At 51.6% G+C, this 22,570-nt stretch overlaps 1 long non-coding RNA gene across 1 annotated transcript in view; it reads right to left on the bottom strand.

The window, feature by feature from the left end:
* Positions 1-9,254: 9,254 nt before the first annotated feature.
* LOC132216401 (uncharacterized) overlaps positions 9,255-22,570 on the bottom strand; it is a 119,235-nt gene continuing 105,919 nt past the window's right edge. Inside the window, exon 3 of the long non-coding RNA XR_009448748.1 lies at positions 9,255-10,145. This is a non-coding gene — a long non-coding RNA (uncharacterized LOC132216401). The remainder of the gene's footprint in view (positions 10,146-22,570) is intronic.

Here is a 22,570-nt window from a genome sequence, read left to right as displayed (position 1 = left end):
CAGGTGATCGCCTCCGCGCTGGAGGCCTTCTGGGGAGTGGCGACACCGACCGAGCCTGGAGGAACGGGCGGCTGCAGGCCTCGGATGACCTCTCCCTTAGGCCCTCTGCCATCCCCGCTGTCCTGTCGCCGTGGGGACCGGCTGGGGAATTCTTCAACCCTGGCCAGTCCAACCGGTCTGGCCTCCCTTCCCAACAAGGCCAGCCCTGTTCGTGCCTCCACTACCCTGGGCACGTTTACCTTGACCAGAAGGGAATGAGGCCATGCCAGGGTAACCAGTGGTGCGGGCAGCCGGATGTCCTGGGTTCGAATCCACCCCTGCTCCCCATGCGCTCCTTCAACCTGAGCAACCACGGCATCATGTCCTTCTCCGTTTCCCGCTCTGTACAGTGGGTGTGCTCTTAGCACCCACCTTGTGCGCGTGCGACAGTCCAGCGGAGCCAATAGGCCCACCCCGCTTCCCGCTCCGCCTGGCTCCGCCGACCCCCGCTGTTCCCCAAATCATCCACCTGATACTCGATTGAACACCGTCCAGGAATCCTCAATATTTTAAAAGCAGCTTCAAGAGATGACTGCTTGTTCCAACAGTGGAAAGAATGCTTATTAAGCAAAACGGTGATTTCAACAAAATTAACACAGCTTAGCCAACACCACCATCCGCCCCGAATGGGTATCGAGCGCTCTGCAGTTCTGGGAGGCCTGCTCCTGTTACTGGAATGACCCACGCCAGACTCAGTTCTCAGGCGCTCAAAAGCCAGAAAGAGCAGGGTCCGGACACGGAGAAGGGAGAGCAGGAGCTACGCCACCAGGGACCAGGTCCTTGAGTCCAGGGAGAAAGGGCCAGGCAGGGAGCCAGATGGGGCGATGGGGCAGCTGCTGGAGTGAGCTTGAACTTGGGCTCCAAAAGATTTACCCCTTTCTGCCCCCCCACCCCCCGGCATGCTTAATGGTGTCTATGAAATTTGGAGGTCCCAGGGATTTCTAGGGAGTCATTTAGAGCGTTGGGTGACCTCAGAGGGCCTGAGGCTGGAGGAGAAGTCAGACTGGCTCAGGGGACCTCGGCCTCCTCTTCTGAGCCCAGCATGGCTTCCGCGTGGGCTCTGAGATGCACACCAAGAGCCGTGAAAGGGCCCGGAGAGCCTCCATCTCCTGGGGCGACTTGAGCATGAACCCCTATAATGACCCCGGAGATGATGAATGTATTCGATCCCCACTGTATATTCAATAGCAGCTCTGCGTCAGGAACGGTGCCGGGTGCAGGAAATCGTCTCTCTGCGACCAGGGCGACCGGTAGTCCCGCACCCAAGGCTTTCGTAGGCCAGACTCTGGGGGGAAGCTGCTCCAAACGCACACCCCAGTCCTCCACCAGAGATGCTGACCCGGGAGCTGAGCTGGAAGCCTGGGCATTTGCAATGCCAACACGTACAGGTGTTTGCCCCCTGAGGCCAATGAGCCATGGCATGTCTGCCCATCACTTACCGAACACCTGCTAGTGCCACGCCCCGGGGGGGGGGTGCTGGGAGGTGGGGTGGGACAAAGACGTGGCCCTTGTAACAAGTCACTTGTAGCTTTGGGAAGGGTTGGGCGCAATCACCGTAATGGTTCCCACCATCTCAGATGCCACCATCTTTAAAAAGGTGCTTTTGAAAAATCTAAAACGAGAGCTATAAACATAATCCCCTACTTATTAGCCCGTTGGGTCCTGAGTTGTGCAGTGTCTAATGAACTAGTAACACTTATCACAAAGTAGGCAACTCTCTAAGTGCCGGGCGCCCTTTACAGCATGTTCGTCTTGGTAACAATGTCATGAGGCTGGTGCTATGAGCAGTCCCATTTTACAGATGGGGAAACTGAGACCCAGGAGGGGTCTTGCAGCTAGGACGTGACGAGACCCCATTTGAGGCTAGGCTGCAGCCAGCACACTAGTACACTACTTCCCAACTCGGCGTGCTATTGCTATCGTTTTGAGGCTGAAAAAACGCTGTCGAGAGGCTAATTATCGTGGCATTGGATCTAAACAACCAGAGGAGGCAGGATCCTGTGTTTTGACTTATATTTTAAAGGAAACAGGGCATCTTTATTGACTTGGGGGTCAGGGTGGGAGTGAGACGGTGGGCCCCAGAGCCAGAAGGCTCGACTTGACAAACAGCAAGTGCAGAGGTTTGTTTTCACAAGCCGTTGGAAGCGGAGACTTTGAGAAATGCATTTGGGTTGTTGGCAAACGCAGGCTGATCCTATCAACGCGTTGGCAAGGGGTGTGTGGAAACAGCTACTCCTCCACGCTGCTGGTAGGTGTGCAAACTGCTTCAACTGTCTTGGAAGTCGACCTGCCAATATCTAGTAACATGTCAAGTGTGCATGACCTATGACTGTGCAGATCCACTTCGAAACATATCCGTGCGTGCCCGGGGAGATGGGTCAAAGCGTGTTATTACAACATTGACAGGAAACCTGGAAACAACCCAAAACGCACCCGGAAAAGGGACGGGTGAAACAGAGAAGGCTCTCACCCGGGAACCCTTCCGGCAAGATTGCGGCTTGCTGTTCCAAACCCATGGATCCAGAAGCTCCTTCTAAGGCTGACAGGCTGTGTAGCCTTGTGGTTAGAAACAGAGGCTGTGGCCCAGATGGTCTGCCACGCCTCCTGGCTCCTTCCTTGACTCAGGTGACCTTGGGAAATCTTGATCGCTTCCTGCCTTCGTTTCCTCATCTGTGAAATGGGTGTGATAATCATAGCCCCTGGCCCACACCACAGGGCTGTTAAGAAGATGAAAGGCATTAATGCAAGCGGACCGACCAGGATGGCGTATGTCACATGGTGTTTGCTGCGTGGCGTTGCGATGTAGCCGCCACACACGCGAGTTGGGAGGAGACGACGGTGATCATGATCAGCTCTGGCTTGGCTCCGTCTCAGCTATGAATGGGAAAGCTGACAGGAAACACAAGAAACATCACCGAGTCGAAGAGTCGATCCTCACTTACAAACTGGAGAAGCTCATCTCTCCTAGTTAGGAAAACGGTTAGAGAAATGACGGGGGAGAAAGGCAGGGAAAGGATAAGAAAGAAGCAGAATCTTTTCCCTAGAAGCCAGGCTCCCTGGCTCCAGCAGAGACGGTGGTGCTCATTCGGGGTAAAGGTGGCGGCCCCCTCACCTGGCCGCGGTGAAACGAACGAAGCTCAGTCCCTCCAGGGCAGGGATGATGTCACGGCAAGGGTGGCCGTTCTGGCTGCAACACCAGTACCTTCTGTCCTCCCGAGAGTCTGACCCGTTCGTTGGTCAGGATTTTCCCACCGTGCGTGCGGCACAGGTTTCTATCCCAGTCCCCGGTGGATCTGTTAGATCCAACAGAAATGTGGCTGCTTCCAGATCCGCCCCTGAACCCCAATGTCCAAATGGGTGTTCTTGCTCAGTGACCCCGCTACCGCTCTCTGCAGCCCGGCCCACTGCCCCCCGGGCCCCTGAGGGCCGCCAAGGGGATTTCTAACCATTGAGCAAGTAGCCATGTCACTCACGAAACCCGTGAGCACTTCCCAGTGCGGAGATTGCTTTCTTTTTTGCAGAAATGGGCCCAGGCTTCCTCCTCCGCGATCCATGACAGGCTCTTTGGAGTATTCAAGTCACACGGCACCTCGGTTCCACACCCAGGCGTCTGCTCTCCCACGGAGCCATTTCCATTTTCCCGGGAGACGAGGAGTCACATCCCAGCCGCTGCGGGGTAACTCCGAGGCATTGGCAGGGGCGCCTGGCAGCCATGCGCTCTGTTTACCAACACAATGACAGCGCGCCCGTCCCCAGCCGCAGTGCAAAGAGCATCTTATCTCCCTAACATCCCATGAAGCCACCGGGCCGCGAAACGGCCAGCGGGTGTTAGTCACCACCCTGTGAGTGAGTCCTTGGCGTGGAGTGGATATCGTGGGGGTTCTCGGCCTGCAGGCGGAGAACTTCACACCTCCCCGACGCCCCTAAGAAACGCTGCCACGTGACAACTTTTCGACGGCATCTAAAAGGCCGGTTCCGGCGTGTCCCCGGCACAGCTCTCGCCACGGTCCGGCCGGTGTCAGCGGGTAACGGCGACAGTCCGGCCCCGGTGTGGATGCCAGCACAGATGTGTTCAGTCAAATGACTGATTGAAAACCTGAGACAAAAATCAGCAGCCTGGCCATTCCGCCTGCATAATAAAACAGCGCCGATAAAGGCAGAGGAGAAAGGGAGGAAATCCACCCCTCTCATCATCAGTGCCATTAACCATCCTGAGTAAAGATGAAAACAGCGCATGGTTTATTCTGCAAATGAAGGCGCATAACGAGATGGCTTCCCAGGGGCCCATTACCCGTTTTAATAATACATCAAGGAGCCTGAGCAAACAGTTTGGATGTGCAAACCAAACAGAGCAAACTATTTACAGTTACTGCGTCCGGAGACAACTCCCAGCACTGGGGACGGAACAAATGCATCAGGTACACGACATGGCAGCGATTAGCGGAATTAAGAGAGAGCGTTACCCACTGAGGTTCGGCCGCCCTCCCTCGCCCCCCAGGAAGCTCGCCAACCGACTCCCGGTTCGGAAGAGGGCCACCCCCCACCCGCCCCCCACCCACCATTTTTTTTCCCCTCTTTCCTTCAAGAGAGCAGCCCGACGTGGACTCAAATTATGTGCATGAATAATAAAATACCATCTAATTAAAAACTGTAGTTAAATATGCAAAAATCCATGCTAATGAGATTGTGCAACCCCCTTGAGTCTAGGCAGCGATGAATTACTCACAGGAGCGCCTTTGCTCGTCCTGAACGGGGGAGAAAGGAAGCGGCTTTGAACACTCTTGGTCGTGGTGCCCCGTGGTGTCTCCCTCCACCCTCCTCCCCCACCCCTCGCCCGGGACCCCTCCGCTGACACCCAGGGCATTGAATGAATGGCCAACCTGGGCAGAACGTGGCCCGGACACAACCTTCTCTCCAGTTCTTGGCTGTGGCAGGAGCAGGGAGGACTGGGGTGGACCCTGTGCAAAAGGCGGGGTGGCGGCGGGGACGGAGGTAGGGGCTCCACGTGAGAGAGGCCTTCCCGCAGAATGTCGGCGGCTGGACAAGCCGGCCCCTGAAACCGACAGCGAGCCTAACTGTGCATTCACTCAAGCGTTGTTCCCTGCAAGCTCTCCAGAACCTTCTCACCTTCCCAGTCACCAGGGCAAGGTTCTGTCCCCCCTCTGGATTGTCCCAAAGCATCCGAGGAGAGCATCGGCCTGCTGACACTACTGCCCGGGAAGAGGGCTGCTTCCAGAAACTTCTTTCCAGCAGGCAGCCTCCTTTTTCCATTGCTGTCTCAGAAGCCTTCGCAATGTCATCGGCGCCAGCTCCTGAGCGGACCCCCCTCGGTTCCGTTTCAAGAGGCTACCGGTCTCCTGCTCACACCATAAGCCCTCTTGGCCCTCGGCCACGTGTGCGCGTGTGTGAGACGGAGCCGGCCTCCTGAGCACACGCCCCGGCGTTGGTTTGGGGCAGAGGAGACGAGCTCTCACCCCTCACCTCGGCTCAGAGCTCCCGCGCCTCGATGCCCCCCGTCTCCGTCTCCCCGTTTCCAGCGATGCTGCCTGAGGACGGCCGCTGACACACGGGATGACAGCCCCCTTCCCGGGAAGAGCGTGAGCTGGGGGAGGCAGACAGTCTCAGACGCCGTGCGACTCCCGCGTTGCCCTTCCATCTGTCCGGACGGATGAGAGGCGAGCATTCGTGACATGCTGAAAAGCAAGCGTTTCTTCGGGGAGGTATTTCCCATTCCGATGAGCCGGGTGGAAAACTTCTCTCTCAGCACCTTCTCCGGCGTGCCCGTGTCGTCCTGCTTAGGATGAGGGTTTCTTGTCACGTCAGTAGGCATTGGAGCTAATTGATACGTCCTCAACACCTCTCAGCACCCGGGGGTGCATCAGCGATGCAGGAGAGCGATTGTTGTGAAGTCAGCAGAGCGGGGTTGTGCGCGCTGCCTGCGGACCTTCACCAGTGCTGAGGTTTGTGTTGCAACGCGGGGGGCTTGTGAGGAAATGGTTCTACCCTACTTTCCTAGGTGGCAGCCGAGTTTTAAGGGGGAAGGCATGATGGTGAGGATTTCCGGTGTTTGCTGGGGCAGAGCTGTAGAGTTGGACAGGCCGAGCCTTCTTAAAATCCCGCAACATTCCAGCCGGTGTGGCTCAGTTGGTGAAGCGTCATCTGCCCCATGTGCCAGGAGGTTGCCGGGTCAATTCCCAGTCAGGGACATGCCCCGGTTTCAGCCTTAATCCCCAACAGGGCGTGCACAGGAGGCGGCCGATTGATGTTTCTCTTTCATCTCTGTTTCTCCATGTTTCTCTCTCTCTCTCTCCCTCTCCCTTCCTCTCTCTGAAATCAATAAAAACATATTTTTAAAAAAATCCTTGCACAAATCACACTTAGGTTTGGTATCCTAAAAAAGACTTGGTGCTTAATGTGTATGTTCCTTATTGATTGATTGGTGGATTGATGAATTGATTGCTGATGTGATTGATTGATCTGTTAGTTCCCACTCCCGAAGGAGTGGCATCTGAGAACTCAGCTGAGCGTGTAACCTCTAGTGTCATCAGGCTGGTGTCCCTGCGTCCACTTTGCTGACTGCTAGCTGTATCATCTTGGCCCAGCTCCTTCACTTACGCGAGCTTCCATTTGCTCACCTATAAATGGAAATATTGTAATGTCTCCATCATAGGGTTCTTGTTTTGAGGCAATGAGATATTGTCCATAAAGCCCTTAGCAATGAACATAAAGCCCTTAGCAATATTAAGCTCATGATAAACAGTCAATGAATAGAAGCTATACTCTGTGACAACAATAGCGATGATCACAACTACTAGTGCTGATTTTCCTTAAAATGGTACGGGAAAAACAGAGATAAGGAGTGACAGGCGAGTCAAGAAGCAAAAGGAGAAATAGAGAGACTGGGAATAAACAGAATAATTATCAGAGATCTTTTAGGCTTTCAAAGTATTTCAATGGGACATTCTTTAAAGTAACTAACATTTAAGATACTTTTGATGACAAGAAGGAGAAGGCTCAACTATGAGTGGCTTACAATCTTAGGACATTTGTCGTTCTGGACAGCAAGAAGCCAAGAGGCTGGGTGATCAGTGGTTCCTTGACTTCAGACTTGGCTTCCCTGCAAATCCCTTGGCTCCCCATGAAGGTTTCAAGAACACTGTCCCACCCCCAGCACTCACGTCCCCCCCACAGCTCTGCTGAAAGGAGGAGGTCTCGGGGACCGAGGAGGGGGTTGGTGTTGGCTTTCCTCATCTCTCATGGAGAAAATATTTTCCTGGGCTTCCCAGCAGCCTTCTCATTCTAGCTCATTCAACCGTAACTGGGTCACATGCCCATCGCTGAGGCAATCACAGGGAAAGGAGAATGGGATGGTTACGCTTGGCATTGGCCGACGGTGACTCATTCACTAGAGTTGGGTCCGCCTCTCCTAAGCACATTGCCACTGGGAGCCCTAAAAATACAGGATGTCTGCTATCCAGAGAAAGAGGCGGAGAGGACTACGAAGCAAGCAACCAGGAACGTCCGCCGCCAGTGGCGCCGGTTCTTATGGCCATTTGTCAGACTTGGAAACTGAGGCTCAAACAGGTCAAGTACAATGCTCATGGCACGTGCAGCTTACCCATAAAAGAAGGCAGTCTATTAGTCAAATCTTTAGGCTCCCGATTCCGTGATCATTTCACTACATTCAACTGCAAGGTGATATTAAACTGGGAACTCGGAGCTTACGTGCTGGCAGACAGAGTGAAAAAAGCCAAGAAGATGAACCCTGTGGTTCATTTCACGATCAAAAGGCACCATATAATTTTACACGGAGAGGAACATTTTCCCCAATAAGTTCTTAGAGGAATTTATGGCATGGAATCTAAGGGATCTAGTAACATAATGGATAAAATCAGAAGTGATAGCTGGCACATGCCCTGCCACTATGAAGAGGAGAAGGGTGTGGCTGTTTTTTTAACATTTTATTTTCTGTGAAGGTAGATGTGAATGTCATGCTCTCCTGGGTGTACCAAGATTTTGTCTAAGCTTAAAACTTTGGCAGAGGAGCTAATCTCTATTGTAATGGATTAGAGCAAGACTAATAACAGTACCTTGGGAACAATTACTCAATACATAGATAAGCTGGGTTTTGGATTATGTGCAATTCCTGGTATATCCTAACCACATCCTTTCCTCTCCCACTTAAAAAGGCAAATGAGTGTGTGAGACTGTTTTATGGATTGCTTTGACCTGACTCATCTATATATATAAAAAGCCAGTGTCCGTGACGACCGTAACGACCAAACGACCACTCACCAGGAAGGCAGGTGGGCAGGGTGGTGAACGTGGAGAGCAGCGGTGGGCGGGTGGGTGGGGCTGCGAGCACGGCGGGTGGGCGGGCGGGAGCCCATCACTTGCAAAACTTCACTGGCTCTCATTAGTTAAGTTGTTGTGCCTTATTCCACATGCTACAGTCGCAAAGCAGACGCAAGCCCTCCCCCTGCTGCCGATTCCAGCTCGATAGTCAGACGAATAGTGAGCAAACTCACCTCCACGAGAAGGTGCTGAATCAGAGAGAAAACTCCGACGTTTCCTGATGGTTGCCAAATCATCATTCTTTAAAATTACCTTAAGTAAGTCTGCACATTATCTCACCAGCTGGAGGAAGATGGGAAAAAAACCAAACCAAACAAAAAAACAGCCCTGCAATCACCTGTAGTTACTTCTACTGACCCACCGCTTTAGGCCCCCATGACCTCGCAGTCACGAGAAAGCACATACAAAATCCAGAGTCCTCTGCTGTTGCCACGGAAACGCCGTGCCTGGGGGAGCCTCCCACCTCCAGCTGCAGCCTGATGTCCTTTCTGGGTGAGCACAGACGCTTACCTTTATTTTTAAGAAGTTCCTATGTTTGTTTATAGGAAACTAGAGGCCCGATGCACGACATTCGTGCAAGAGTAGGCCTGCCTTCCCCCGGCTGCTGGCACCAGCTACCCTCTGGCACCCGGGACCCGGGCTTCCCTCACAGCCCCGGCTTTGTCTGGAAGGTTGTCCGGAAGGACGTCTGGTCTAATTAGCATATTATGCTCTTATTATTATAGATAAAGAGTCCTTTCTGCTGTAGAAATAGCATTCTATATAGTAAAGTGTTTGTCAGTCTGGTTATGGAAACACAGAGTAATTACTCAAACCTTTTTTTTAAAAAAAACAACAACAAATGCCTATTTCATTTTTGGAAGATGTTTATAAATGCATTTAGGGAGATGTCTTATTGATGAAAGGGAACTCCTAACACTGAGAAAAACTGAGATTTTCATCAAGGTACCAATGCCTAAGGGTCAAGAGCTTGGCGACAAATGGGAAAATACAAGGAACTTCAGTGGACTGTTCTATTATTATTTCTTAAGCACCTACCCTGTGCCTGGTACTTAGCTTAGCCTGGTACTTAGATGAGGAGAGGAGTGAGACCTCCCACTGAGCACTCGCGCTGAAGGCGGTTCCCTCTTCAGGGCTCACAGACAGCAAGTGTGTGATGCAGGCCCCGTGGGGGCCGATGCACTCGAGATGCCAGCCACACCCAAAGGGGTGGACGCCACTCCGCCTCCACGATGACTTCCACCCGGGAGTGCCAACCCAGGGCCGCCACATGACCCCATTGTACACGGCTAACTGGAAATCAAAAAATCTACGTCAACTCGCTCGACTTTTCATTGTTAATTCTATTTAACAAAGATAAAAAAAAAACTGCGGGGAAAAAAACAACACGCCAGCCTGCTGCTTGCCCTGAATTGATTTGTCGGTTTGGCAGCATAAAAACTCGGCCCTTAATGGCATTCATTTTCTGTCCATTTTGTCTTGTGAAGAAATTAATTACACTCATGTCAGCCAAAAATACCTTTGGGTCTTTAAATCCTTTTTTCCTCTCTCTTTTTCAAGATGAAAGTATTTCTGCCTAATTGACCAGCATCTGCCATTGTGAGATCCTCGCCCTCATGAGAGATGTCGAGAGCGGGCGTGAGGGCTGTCAGCGCACTTCAGCTTGGTTCCAGCCGCCATTTAAGAATTAACTTTTCTTCCCATCACGCGGAGGGAACCCAGCGGTTGAAACCTGAGGACCGAGGGGAAGGCTGAGAGAAGAAGAGAGAGACAGAGACAGAAAACCAAGATTACTGAGTGTCTGGGAATGTGCAAACGGCTGCAACTGAAGAGCAAGCTGATTTCTCGCTCTTTTTTTAATGCATGCATTTCTTTGTAGATATTTATTGAGCATCTACTATGTGTCAATCTTAATTGAGGCTTGGGCATAGTGGGTGAACGGGGCAGGCATAGTCTCTGTCCTCATAAAACATACATTCCAGCCGGGGTGGGGCAGGGGCAGGACGGGGACAGGGCAACAAGCAGAGGCGCCTGAAATGGCGACAGTGCTAATGAATGAGTAACACGGGGTGGTGAGATGCAATCAGAGGTTTCGTTCGTGGGAGCGGTCAGGGAGGACTCTGAGAAGAAGAAATCGGAGCCGAAATCAGAATGACAAGAAGCCAGCTATGCGGAGAGCTGTGGGCAGGTGGGCAGGGATACAGAGTTCAATAACCTTGACTTACACATCGGGTCCATTCTTCCCACTTTCGAGTGTTTTTCTGGTCCGTTTGGTTAACAAAGGGGCAATGCCTCCCTCTGGTATGAGTGCGTTTTCCTCAGCAACATCCTTCTAAAACCTGCTAGTCTGTCTCTTTAGCAAAGGCCTCAAGCCCAGAGCCTTTGGCAGGGAGTAGTCGCTGGCGAGAATGAATGGTGTTATTTCATTTGTCTTTTATTTATTTTTGTAGGGCTCCCTCCCCCACCAAAAGTGTGCCATTTTGCAATAGTGATATAAAATATCCTTTTTGAGTGAATGTCGTTAAGTGGAAAGGATGAATCAAGTGTGAAGACAAATATTAATTAAATGACAGCATAGGACTTAACATAATTCAGGTCGCAGGGTATTTTTTCTCCCTTGTCCCTTCTTGGGCATATTTCCAAATATCCAGAAGAAAGGAAAAACCAAAACACAGTCTCCATCTCTGCTGAAACGAGAAGCCATCTGGGATGCTTAACATAATGTGTTAAATCAGAAACCTGATAGAGAAGAGATAACCGAGTTAGGAGGAGGAGGAGGTGCTGGGATAAAAATACCTGGATTAAATAAAATCCTGTGGAACTCTACAGTATGGGGGGGGGGAGCGGGGGGGGGTTGCTTTGTCTAGTACCCAGAATGCAGCGTCAGGCTGATCCCCATAGGTCGGAGGCGGAGTGATGGGTAATTCCTCTAGAGAGAATAGGAACCAGGGGAATACGTAGGAATACACTAAAAAGCTGGTTTGCCATCTAGTGACCCACCAGCCAACAAGCTCTCTCAGGTGCATGGAGCCTCCAGCAAGCTTTATTTTGTTAGAGCTGCATTCTTAAAGGTAAACAGGCTACAGAAGATTCACAGATATGAAGAGGACACCCCCACCAAGGAAGACAGAGACCAAATGAGAAATCAGAAGAAGAAAAAAATCTGAGACAGAGATAATAAAAGGAATAACAGAAAATGTCACAATATTATAGTTAATGCTCACAGAGAGACGAAAGCATGTTGCATCCATGAAACAAGAACAGGACACTATTGCTTTTAAGACTCAATCGAAGAATAAACAAGAAAGAACTTTGTGAAGAAAGCAGAGTTGAAGAGGTGATAAATCCAATTTAAGAATTGAAAGGTATAATTAAAATATATCTCAATAAATAGAACAAAAAAGACTTAAAAAAACAAGTGGAAAGATAATATTTGAAAAATTATAACATCTAACCATGAGTTCTGGCATCTGACTATGCAAACTTCTGAAAAGAAAGGATAGAATACATATTGGAATAATATAATTTGTTAAAGAAATAGCATGGGGAAATTTCTAGAGCTGGGGGACATGAGTTTTCTCAGGTGGGATAAGAGGACCCACTCAGAATTGAGCACCATGCAGCTAAGGCCCATCAATATGGCATTTCAGGACCCCCAAAGAGAGAGAGAGAGACCCTAAAACTTTTCTGAGTGAAAAAAAGAGATCATGTTGCGCACAAAAGACTGGGAGGAACAACGGAATCAGATTATTAACACTAGGAGGGAATGACAATGAATTTTCAGCCTAGAATTCTATACCCAGCCAAAATGTCAAGTGTTATGGTGGACTCACAACATCTCACAGACAGAACATTTACCTCTCATGGTCCCCTTTCCCAGGAAGTGACTAGAAGAAGTACTTCATCAAAGAAGGGAGTTTGGGATCCTGGAAATAAATCTAACATGCGAAAGAAGCAAAGAGATTCCAAGATGGGGTACTATTCACAGCCATACACCAGTCCTAAGGGTCAACCAGTCCTGATCGGAGCAGGAGCTCACAGAGCTCCAGGAGAAGGGTCTCTAAGAAAAACAAGCAAACAAAAAACACACAAAAAAAACCTAAACCAATAAATGACCGATATATTGATACATGGATGATTTTATTTAAAAAGCTATTGGAGGAGAAGGGAACTTTTTCAGTAGATATTTTTTTAAAAAACTAAGAAAATGAAAAATGAGACAATTATTGATTCCAAGAAAAGAAATATTTTCCAAAAAAGAAACATAATTCTGGCCCTCCATTAGGCTCCAAAGTGAATGATATTTGCGCTGTCAAAATAATGAAATTATTTTTTCCAATATTGCTTTAACTGGAACATTTATATGCTCCTGCTGGAAAGATCTGGGGGAGAGGAAGCAGGGCAGAAGTATGTATGCGTTCACAAGAAAGAAAGCCAAGTCCTCATTTACCAAAGTAGAAAGTCAAAAGTCTAAAATTAATGAATCAAGAGAGAGCTGTATCATCATATTATCTGTTAGAAATATGAAGATGAATGCCTGAAGAAACCACTAAAAGAGTTAAAATTGATGCATCTAGAGAGATGAATTGGGTTGAGCAGCAAAAAAAATTATTTCTCCATTATAAATACTTTTCAGCATTATTTAACTATTTCACTTATGTTTAAAGCAGAAGAAATAATCTATAATAATAAAAGCATAATATGCTAATTAGACCAGACATCCTTCCAGATGTCATTCCAGATGACCTTCCAGACGAAGCCAGGGCTGCAAGGGAAGCCCGGGTCCTGGGTGCCAGAGGGAAGCCAGTGCTGGCAGCCGGGGGAAGGAAGGCCTACTTTTGCATGAATTTCGTGCATCGGGCCTCTAGTAATATAATATTTACCAAAAGGGTAAAAAATTTCGTTGTTCCCAATTGCCTCTGAAAGACAGCCCCAATTTTTCACTGGACATTTGTCCACCTAAAATAAATGCTGGGTTATCCTGGGTCACTTGCAGCTAACTATGGCCACGTGACTAAGTTCCGGCCAGCTGATGACAAACAACAGTAGTATAGACAGTTTCTGTGATGTGTCCTGTTCTTTGCCCCCTCCTGCTTCCTGCTGGAGCTCCAGGACCCATGACAATTTTGGAATGGAGGCCATACATGGCAGAGCAACAAGATAGAAGGGGCCTGGGTTTCTATGACCACACCATGCCCTGAATTGGCTCCTTTAGACTTAGAGAAATGAGGGAGACATTCACTTTATCTTTAAAAAAAAACAACACAACCCAACACATTGTTATTTGGGGAACCGTTGAATGAGACAGATTTAAATCCAACTTATTCACTTGCATATGTCAAAAATCATAGCAGAGGCATGCGACTAAGTGGATGTGGGGAACACTGGTCTACCATGCCCGAGTGAGAAGAAAGGAGAGAGAAAGGGAGGTAGCAGAGCCGGTTCCTTTCTCAGGAGCAAGAGGGGTGGGAGCGTGGAAGGCCCTACTTTACCATCTGGGAAGCTCCACTCAAGAATGCAAGATAGAATTCAAGGGAGCAACTGCTCATTAAGGATCCAACCCTGTGACTCACTCACGCAGGGTGTTAGGCACAGTCCTTGCCCTGCAGTTGCCTGCAGTCCCGTGGGGATCCTGGCAGGTACCCAGGTAGCTCTACTAATGATGGTGCCCACTGTTTACTGAGCCAGGCCCGATGCGGCCCCTCGCTGCATCCCCAGATAACCAACCATGTGATGTGAGCGTCTCTGGTACCATCCCAGCTTCCAGAGGAAGAAGCTGAAACATGAAGAGGTCATGCAAGTCTCCAAAATCAGCCAGGTAGACGGACTGTCTGGCTCAGCTGCCGGAGCCCGGGCAGATGATAAACCGCTGCCTCCTAGGTGGAAGCAGAGGAAAGCGAGATGAAAACCCTGGCGCGCTGAACAAGTGAGCCTTTGAGCTGGGGCCGGAAGGTTCTGCAAGGTGAAGTGGGACACAAGAGGAGCTGCAAGTGGTTGGCACAGCGTGAATGAAGGGACGGAGCCGGGAAAACACCAGGCTGGCTTGAGAAGCCACGAGTGGAGGAGTCTAGCTGGACTGTGGGAGGTGAGGCCAGCAATGCAGGGTGGGGGCCCAGTCACAGCCACCCGGGGGTGGAGGCTGCAGGCGCACTTCAGATTCCATAGGTGGCTCTCGAGGTTTGCCTGCTTGCTTGTTTTTGATGATTAAGCCACCAGATGCCTGCCATCTAGATTTAGCCGGCACATGAGTGTGCACTAAGGCCACCGGCCCAGCGGCCTGCTGGGCCCCACCCCCTCACGGCCTCTACCGTTCCTGCTGGCTCTGGTGGCAGGATGACCACATAGCCACTGGGCCATTTCCGCGCCTGCCTCTGAGATCCCTTCCCCTAGGAAATATTTCCCAACAGATTAGTTAGCTCAGACGGTACAAGGACTCATCAAATTCACAGCTATTATAAAAATGTTTTCACGCCCGGCCAGTGTGGCTTGGTGGTTGAGGGTCGACCTATGAACCAGGAGGTCATGGTTCAATTCCTAGTCAGGGCACATGCCCGGGTTGCGGGCTCCATCCCCAGTGTGGGGCGTGAAGGAGGCAGCCGATCCATGATTCTCTCTCATCACTGATGTTTCTCTCTCTCTCTACCTCTCCCTTCCTCTCTGAAATCAATCATAAATATATATATATTTAAATGTTTTCATGAGTTCATCACCATCTTGTTGTCATAAAAGCCCCCCCGCCCCCTCCGTCTTCAGGGACGGGCTCTTATGGCCCCTGAATCGGGAAAGGGTGGGCCTGGTGCACATGGCACTTCACTCCGCGCATCCCGCCGGGACTTGTCTCTGCAGCCATGTCACCTGAGTGTCTTATCTTTTTTTTTTTTTTTTTTTTAAAAAAACAATAACAACTAGAATATCATATTTTACTTTAATTTTTTTCGTTTACAGTTTACATTCAGTGGGTACAGGAAACACCGGAGGAACACGTTGTAAAGTATTTGAGCATCGAGCGTCTGCCCTGCTGGTTGCCAGCTTCCATCTGGGCAAAAGCTGGCGGCTGGCACTTAACGAATTAAAATGGGAGCGAGGCAGAGGAAGATGGAAGGGACCGGAGAGAGGTCACTGAGGGGCTGGCGGGGGGGCGTGGGGCCTCTGAGTGTGACCACATGACCCTGGGAGCCTGGGCAACTGCAGACGCAGGGCCTGGGATTGGGGCCAGCGGAGTACCACCAGCCCTCCCGTGGCCCCGAGTGCGCCGATCAATGATTCTCTCTCATCAATGTTTCTATCTCCCGAACCCCCTCCATTACTCTCTCTCTAAAAATCAATTTAAAAACATTTTTAAAAAAAGATATATTAAAAAAAAATCGCCAGTGTGGGTGCGTGTGTGTTGGGGGTGGCGGAGGGCACCTGGAGCCACACAATCAGAATCTTTGGTAGCGGAATCCGGCACAGGTACCCCTTCCATTTGTTGCGGTCCCCCCCCCGCGCCCCCTCCCCTCACCAGCAGCCTGGGTCAAGAGCCCTGCCCTTGGACAAGCAGCTTGCCTGGCAGCCAGCTCTTAAAATAACCCGTCTTTCCTCTCGCTGCACATGCTTTGCTGAGGACCCAGCTCCAGGAAACAATAGACGTGTCCCTGGCTGCGTGAGTGGTGCTGGGCACGGAGGTGGTGACACGCGGCTTCCTGGTGTGATAGCGGGCGTGTCGGAGACGGACGCCATCTGGAGCGCAGGGGGCGAGGGCTGGGACTGGGCGGGCCACACCCTGTCCCTTCAGCACTTCTCACTTTCTAGGGCCACTCTGTCCCAGGCTGCTGGTATGTCGCCCTCTGGGGGGCGCCCCTACCTGCCCCTCCACCCCCGACCCCCCAAACACACACACATACACTGCAGCCTGTGGGGAGGAGGCGGACCATTCTCTTCCTCCCCAACCAGGCCTGGGTCTGCGTCTTCCTCCCTCCAGGACGATTAAAATACGCCCCGGGTCCGTCAGACAAGAGGCAGGTGGACAGAACTTCTATTGATACGCGCCCACCCTGAGTCCAGATAGCCAGGACGGGAGTTTCAGGAGGACCGGCAGCTCAGTGCCTTCGTGGAGTGGGATCAATGCCGAGAGCGATTTTCAACATTGAAATACACGGAGGCAAGGCCACTGGTTGTGCTTAAATGACCCAGGATGATGAAGACGGGACGGGATTTTCTCTCTCTCTCTCTCTCTCTCTCTCTCTCTCCCTTTCCAGGAGTGGCCCTTGCAGGTTTAATTGTAGAGTCTAATTACTTCAAGACATCGTCATTTGTTGTGTACCCTATAAATCAGTGGCACTCCCTGGAATCATGTTTTTTAAAGTAGACCCCAAATAAAATGTCCTTTTATGACACAGCAGATGTTTCTTACTGCGCCAGCGCCGTGCGTCGGGGTGCTCCGAGTAGGCCTCGGCGTTTTATTATGAATAACATACTCGCTCCGTCATTAAGGGGGCCATTAAAGACATAAACAAGCTTTTATGCCCCGGTTTTCAACAGCTGCTGGTGGCCTACACCAAGCGATAATCCACCTTTCAGCAAATATTCTTCAGCTCCGAGAAATAAATACATTTACCAGGGCAGCCTCCGGGCGGTCCCCGGCGTCTGGGGTCCCGGCTTGGGGGGAATTCTCGAAGCCAGAAAACGGACCGAATGGGGTGTGCTTCGGGGGCGTTGTTACGAGGGGCTGGCCCTCCTGTTTCCTTGAGAAAGCCTCGTGTGTGTTTCTTTAAAATAGAAACCCAAAAAAAAAAAAAAAAATGAAAAGAAAAAATAAAAAGGAAGAGAAAGACGTGCGGGAACTCTTCCCTCCGCCATCAAGTGAGCAGACATGCCCACCGACCCTCTAACCCAGTGGTTCTCAACTTTCTGGCCCTTAAATACAGTTCCTCATGCTGTGACCCAACCATAACACTATTTTCGTGGCTACTTCATCACTGTCATGTTGCTACTGTGATGAATCGTCATGTAAATATCTGAGATGCAGGATGGTCTTAGGCGACCCCTGTGAAAGGGTCGTTCCACTGCCAAAGGGGCCGCGACCCACAGGTTGAGAACCGCTGCTCTAACCTGTGCTTGGAAGGAAGTCAGCGGAGCGGGTTTAGGCCACAGACAAAAGGAGGTGGGGGACAGCGCAGGTCACGGGCCGTTGGGTGGGATCTGCGCGGACGGGACGTGACCCCTCTGTGACAATGTCCCCAAGGTGTACAGGGCGGAGCTTCACGTCTCTAACTGGACAGGAGCCAGGCCAGCGTTCCCGGTGCCCCCACCTTGGACTTCCTAAAGATAACAAGCCTGCGGTGGAGGAGCGGAGCGAGCGAGGGAGAGTGCCGGGATAGGAAACGCAGGCCGGCTCCGGCTTCCTGCCCCGGAGGGGGCCCGGGGGGGCGCGAAACCTCAGGGTGCGTATGTACACAAGGACATCCTCCCACCAGCAGATGTTCGGGGAAGAGGAAAGAGGAGCAGGGGCCAGCCTGGTGGACATTTACATGAAGCCTACGCTGCCCTCACCCAGGGGGGACACTTGGGACACTGAATACAAGAGGGGGGGGGGCCTTGAAACTGATTTCCAAGTCTGGCCAATTCCAAGTCTGTTTCAAGATCTGTCATCGACAGGAGGTGGGAGACTTAGGATTGATATACTGAACGGGGCCCCGTGGACGTGGGTCCTGGGTAACCCTATGACTATATTCTCACTCTGCGGGGGCGGGGGGGGGAGCGGTAAGGGCACTCGGGTGAAATACTCAGCTCCGCGCCCTAAGTGATGGAGTCTCGGCAGGCAGGAGCGTCTGTAGGAAGGCCCTTTGTGCCTTTTCTTTAAATAGAGTTTGGTCATAAATTTTCTTTTCCTTCTTTTTTTTAAGGTGGCTGATGAGGGTTTATTTTCTTTCTGTGCTCGATGTCACTCTGTTGTTGGACGTGCTATTGTTCTGGAGCTGGCTCGGGGAGGGGAGGGGAGCAGGAGGCAGGAACCACATTGTGAGTGAACTTGAACTTGGCAGCGGGAGCCTCGGGAGGTAAGCTTCCCGTCTGTCTGTCTGTCTGTCCTGCAGGGCTCCCTCCCCGTCACCAGTTCTCCCGTGGCCACAGCTGAACTCTTCCTGTGCCCTGATGGCACCGTGAGTGGACACAACATGGCCTCTTCTTTTTTGTATGCTCACCTGATCGGAAAGGGACCTGTGATCTTATTTTCCCGTTCTGTGAATTACAGCTCGAAAAGGATTTTATTGTGCCCCCCCATGACATCCCTTTGGAAATATTCAATTGGGCAGCCTGCTTTCCTCTGGGCGATGGTACCAAATAAACACCCCTCTCCCCCCACCCCCACCCCCCCAGCCTTCTTTGTATGGCCACTGACTGTGCCTCCATAAGCACGGGTGAATTTTCAACCATGTAGAGAAAGGAAAGGACTGCCAACCTCACAGCCTTCGACATGATGTGGAATGAATATCAGTCTATTCAAACAGAGCTGTGACCAGAAGGGAAAAAAAACCCAACAACACAGAACTTCGCCCGCTTTGCACAGAAAATGCATTTTCCAGTCGCTTTTGGACAGAGGCCCTCCGCGAATATGTTTAAAGTCGTGTACAACAGGAATATGCTATCACACGTAACCATGTTTTAATAAACACTTCATCTTTTTGTAGCGCTCTCCTTTCATCACAATAATAGAAATAGAACACCATATATCACTGTAAAACACATTTCCACATAAATGCTGATAAGCACAAAATATTTTTCATCATTTACATTTTCGCCGTAATAATATATGGCAGGATTAAAGCTGCATCCATCATGTGTCTAACTAACCTTGCTGTAATGAATTTTTAAATGTAATGGTTTCTGTCGCAAAGTAAAATCGTACATAATGCCGGGTGACACCGTGAGCCGGTGGACGGGTGGTTTTTAAAATGGAAATGCGGCTTCGTTTTTTAATTAAATTTATTAACGTAACCACTCCTCCGCCCAGCGCCTCCCCGGCACCGAGGACCTAAAGCAAGAACGACGAGAGGCCTGGCTACAGGAAGGACTGCCTAGCAGCTCGCTCCTCGTTCCAGGGGCCGGCCTCTCGGCAGTTCTGTGGATCCCGCGCGCGTGTGCCTTTGACAAGAGTGAGGCACCCATAGGAACAAAAGCGCCTGAACATCAGGGTGGGAAAAGCTTCCCAGGGTGTCTGAGGGGCTCTGCTGCTTGGGGTCCCCTCTTGATGGCAGTGCTCGTGATCAGATTTGGGGTGGGGTGGGGCACGAGGGGCGTCTGCCGCCAGGATCTGGGTCAAGGACAAATGCATCTCTCTCTCTCCATCTCTCTCTCTTTTTCTCCATCTCCCCCCCCCCCCGTTTGAAATAACAAATAAGCCGACTCACCAGAGAAGAATCATTAAAAATAATTTGCACAAGCTTTGGGTTGCGCGGGCTCTTTTTTTGATACGCTATTTCCTCCCATGATTATGGCCGCGGACATGCTCCAGCCATATGGAAGCGGGCTGGGCTGGGAGCCTCCCAATACCTGAGTGGTTAATTAAGAGCCGTTGCCCGGCCACAAGAAGCAGGTTGGAAATCCCTCTTCAGTCTCCGACAATGAGTAGCTTTTTTAGCAGCAGAAGTCACCAGGGACAGCCAGAAGCGAGGGTAATTATTTGAGATAACACACAGCTGAAAAGAGAGTATGTGAGTGCCGGGGGGGGCGGGGGCCGCGGGGGGGGGCGGGGGGGAGCGCTGAGCAGCCGAGAGAAGGGCAACAGTAGAGAAAAGTCTATAATAAAAAGGTCAACATCCCCTATTTTTCTGTACAGTGTCGACAGTCTGTAATGCCTTTTTAGCATGAATGACAACGGATGCTGTCTTTCTTTTCTTTTTCTTTCTTCCTTTTTTTTTTTTAAGGGAATATCTTATTTTGTATTCAAACTTCGCAGTGGTGAGTTCAGGCCTGCCAGCTCCATCTGAATAAGCTATTCTCACTTTATCAGGGTTTGCTGAACTGACTTTGATTGCATTGTTGCAAAATAGCAGTAATTTTTCCATTAACCCATACAAACCCTCGGCGCGCAGGAGAACAAAGAAATATCAGAGGGATGAAAGCCGCGGGAGCCGGGAGGGGAGCCAGGAGCCTCCTGGATGGCCCCCGGAGGCCACGGTGCCCACCAGCTTCTGGGGCTGGGGGGGTCCCCCTGGAGGCCACAGGAAGCTCCCTTCCGGGTCCCTTGGGGTTTGGGTCTCCGTGGGCACCTTCGCTCCTGCCTGCCAAATGCTATTGTTTCCTCTGCATTAGCAGGGTCTGGGAGGCAGGGGCTGGGGGTCCCCCCTTCAGATGGGCCTGCCTTGTCGTGGCATCTTTCCCTCGCCGGCCGGTGACCTCAGGCTCCATCTGGAACTCAGCCCAGGGACGCTCGAGGCCCTTCAGAACCCAGGATTCTCTGACCACAGAGGGGCCTTTCTTTTCCCCGGGGAAAAGCCAGCTCCTTTGGCAACTGGGATTGCAGAAAGAACCCCAAACCCTCCTACCTGACGAGTGGCACCCCCACAGGGCGTTCTGAGGTGGCAGGCTCCGCGGGCGGGTCTCTGGTCCCCAGGTAGCTGTGTGAAGGACGCTATTGTTTTACGGGACTGCAGCTGCCTTTGCCCGTGGATGCAGTGATGGGAGGCAGCTGAGGGCAGGCGGGCCTCCCGCCCCGCTCCCTCTGTCGGCTGGAGGTCGGTTCGGAAGCATCAGACACAGCTGTGGAGCCACGTTCCTGCCAGGAAACCCTGAAGTCGGGATATAGGCGGCTGTTCAGTGCCTCAAACCTGAAGCATGAGGTTTTCTTTAAAAAAATATGTTTTTTATTCATCTCAGAGAGCAAGGGAGAGGGAGAGGGAGAGAGAGAAACATCAATGACAAGAGAGAATCATGGACCGGCTGCCTCCTGCACGCCCCCTACAGGGGATCGAGCCCGCAACCCGGGCACGTGCCCTGACCAGGGAATCGAACCATGACCTCCTGGTTCATAGGTCGATGCTCAACCAGACTGCGTTTTCGTTTTTTGTCTTGAACTTGAAATGTCAAGACGATACGCTGGTGGTTGGCGTGCGAGCCTCGGCGGCAGGCCTGGGCAGAGAGCTGAGGTCTCCCAGGCTCTGATCTGCGGGCTCCCACGGCGGTGGCTCCCCCCAGAACCCGGCCTCAGCTTTGTTTAGGATCGGCCCTATATGTTAATTATCTCCCTTACCTCCGGGCACGGCACTGTCAAACCCGACACCCGTCTTTAGGAAATAAAAGCGCACACTGCGCCCCCCGCTGTCCCCGGCTCCCACCGTACCCGGCCCCTGACACCGCCTGAGCTGTCAGATGAGAGGCGGCGTCACCGGAATCAAGGTGGGCAGATGTGTGATAATGAGACAGAAGCCGGCAGATGCTAATGGAGCCCACCAGCTCGGCTGCCGGAGACGATCCAGGTAGCAGCTGCCGACTGTCAGGACGCCCGATGCCACCTCCTCCTGATTCTTATTTAAGAGCCGCTGCGCCCGCCGCTGCCGCCTGTCAGTGAACCCTCCCTCCCAGGAGCGCCCACCCCTGGGTGATCAGTCACATCTCGACATAACTAGACGTCAAAAGAAGTTTCCGTCGCAGGACGGACGCCGAGGCGGTGGGCGCCAGCCTCCGGCCTCCCAGGTGGCTTCTTAATGACCCGCCTGGCACCGCGGGCGCCTTGTCCCTGCGTTTTGTTTTTCTTATTAAAACACCGGCGAGGTCTGCGTCCATATCCATGTCAGCCGCCGCCGCGCATTCGAAACAATAGGATCCCAAACGTGATTTCATGTTACGTGGGGAGCCCGGGCCCACGCCGGCCAGAACGCGGAGGGCCCTGTCAGCATCCTTCCTGGAAGCAGGGTCCTGTGGGGATTTCTCGTCGGCCCCAGTTGGGACGTTGGAGGTGGGGGGGTGGGATGGGGCCATGTGAGGGCGTCACCATGGGCAGATCCTGGCCCGGGATTGTGGGAAGGGAGTTGAGGCTACTCGATTGGGCTGATGGGAAAGTGATGCCCACCTGGGAGAGGCAGGAAACAGAAATAACCTGAGAGCTGGCCGCTCACACTCCAGGGAAACCTGAGAACAGGAGCATGGACTTGACCAGGTCCTTATCGGCCTGTGCGAGCCCTGGGCCCCTGGGCCAGTG

This window comes from Myotis daubentonii, chromosome 15, assembly GCF_963259705.1.
Source record: "Myotis daubentonii chromosome 15, mMyoDau2.1, whole genome shotgun sequence".
NCBI classification, from domain to species: Eukaryota; Metazoa; Chordata; class Mammalia; order Chiroptera; family Vespertilionidae; genus Myotis; species Myotis daubentonii.
The sequence above is the reverse complement of the archived record's forward strand: the minus strand, read 5'-3'. Positions and strand labels throughout refer to the sequence as shown.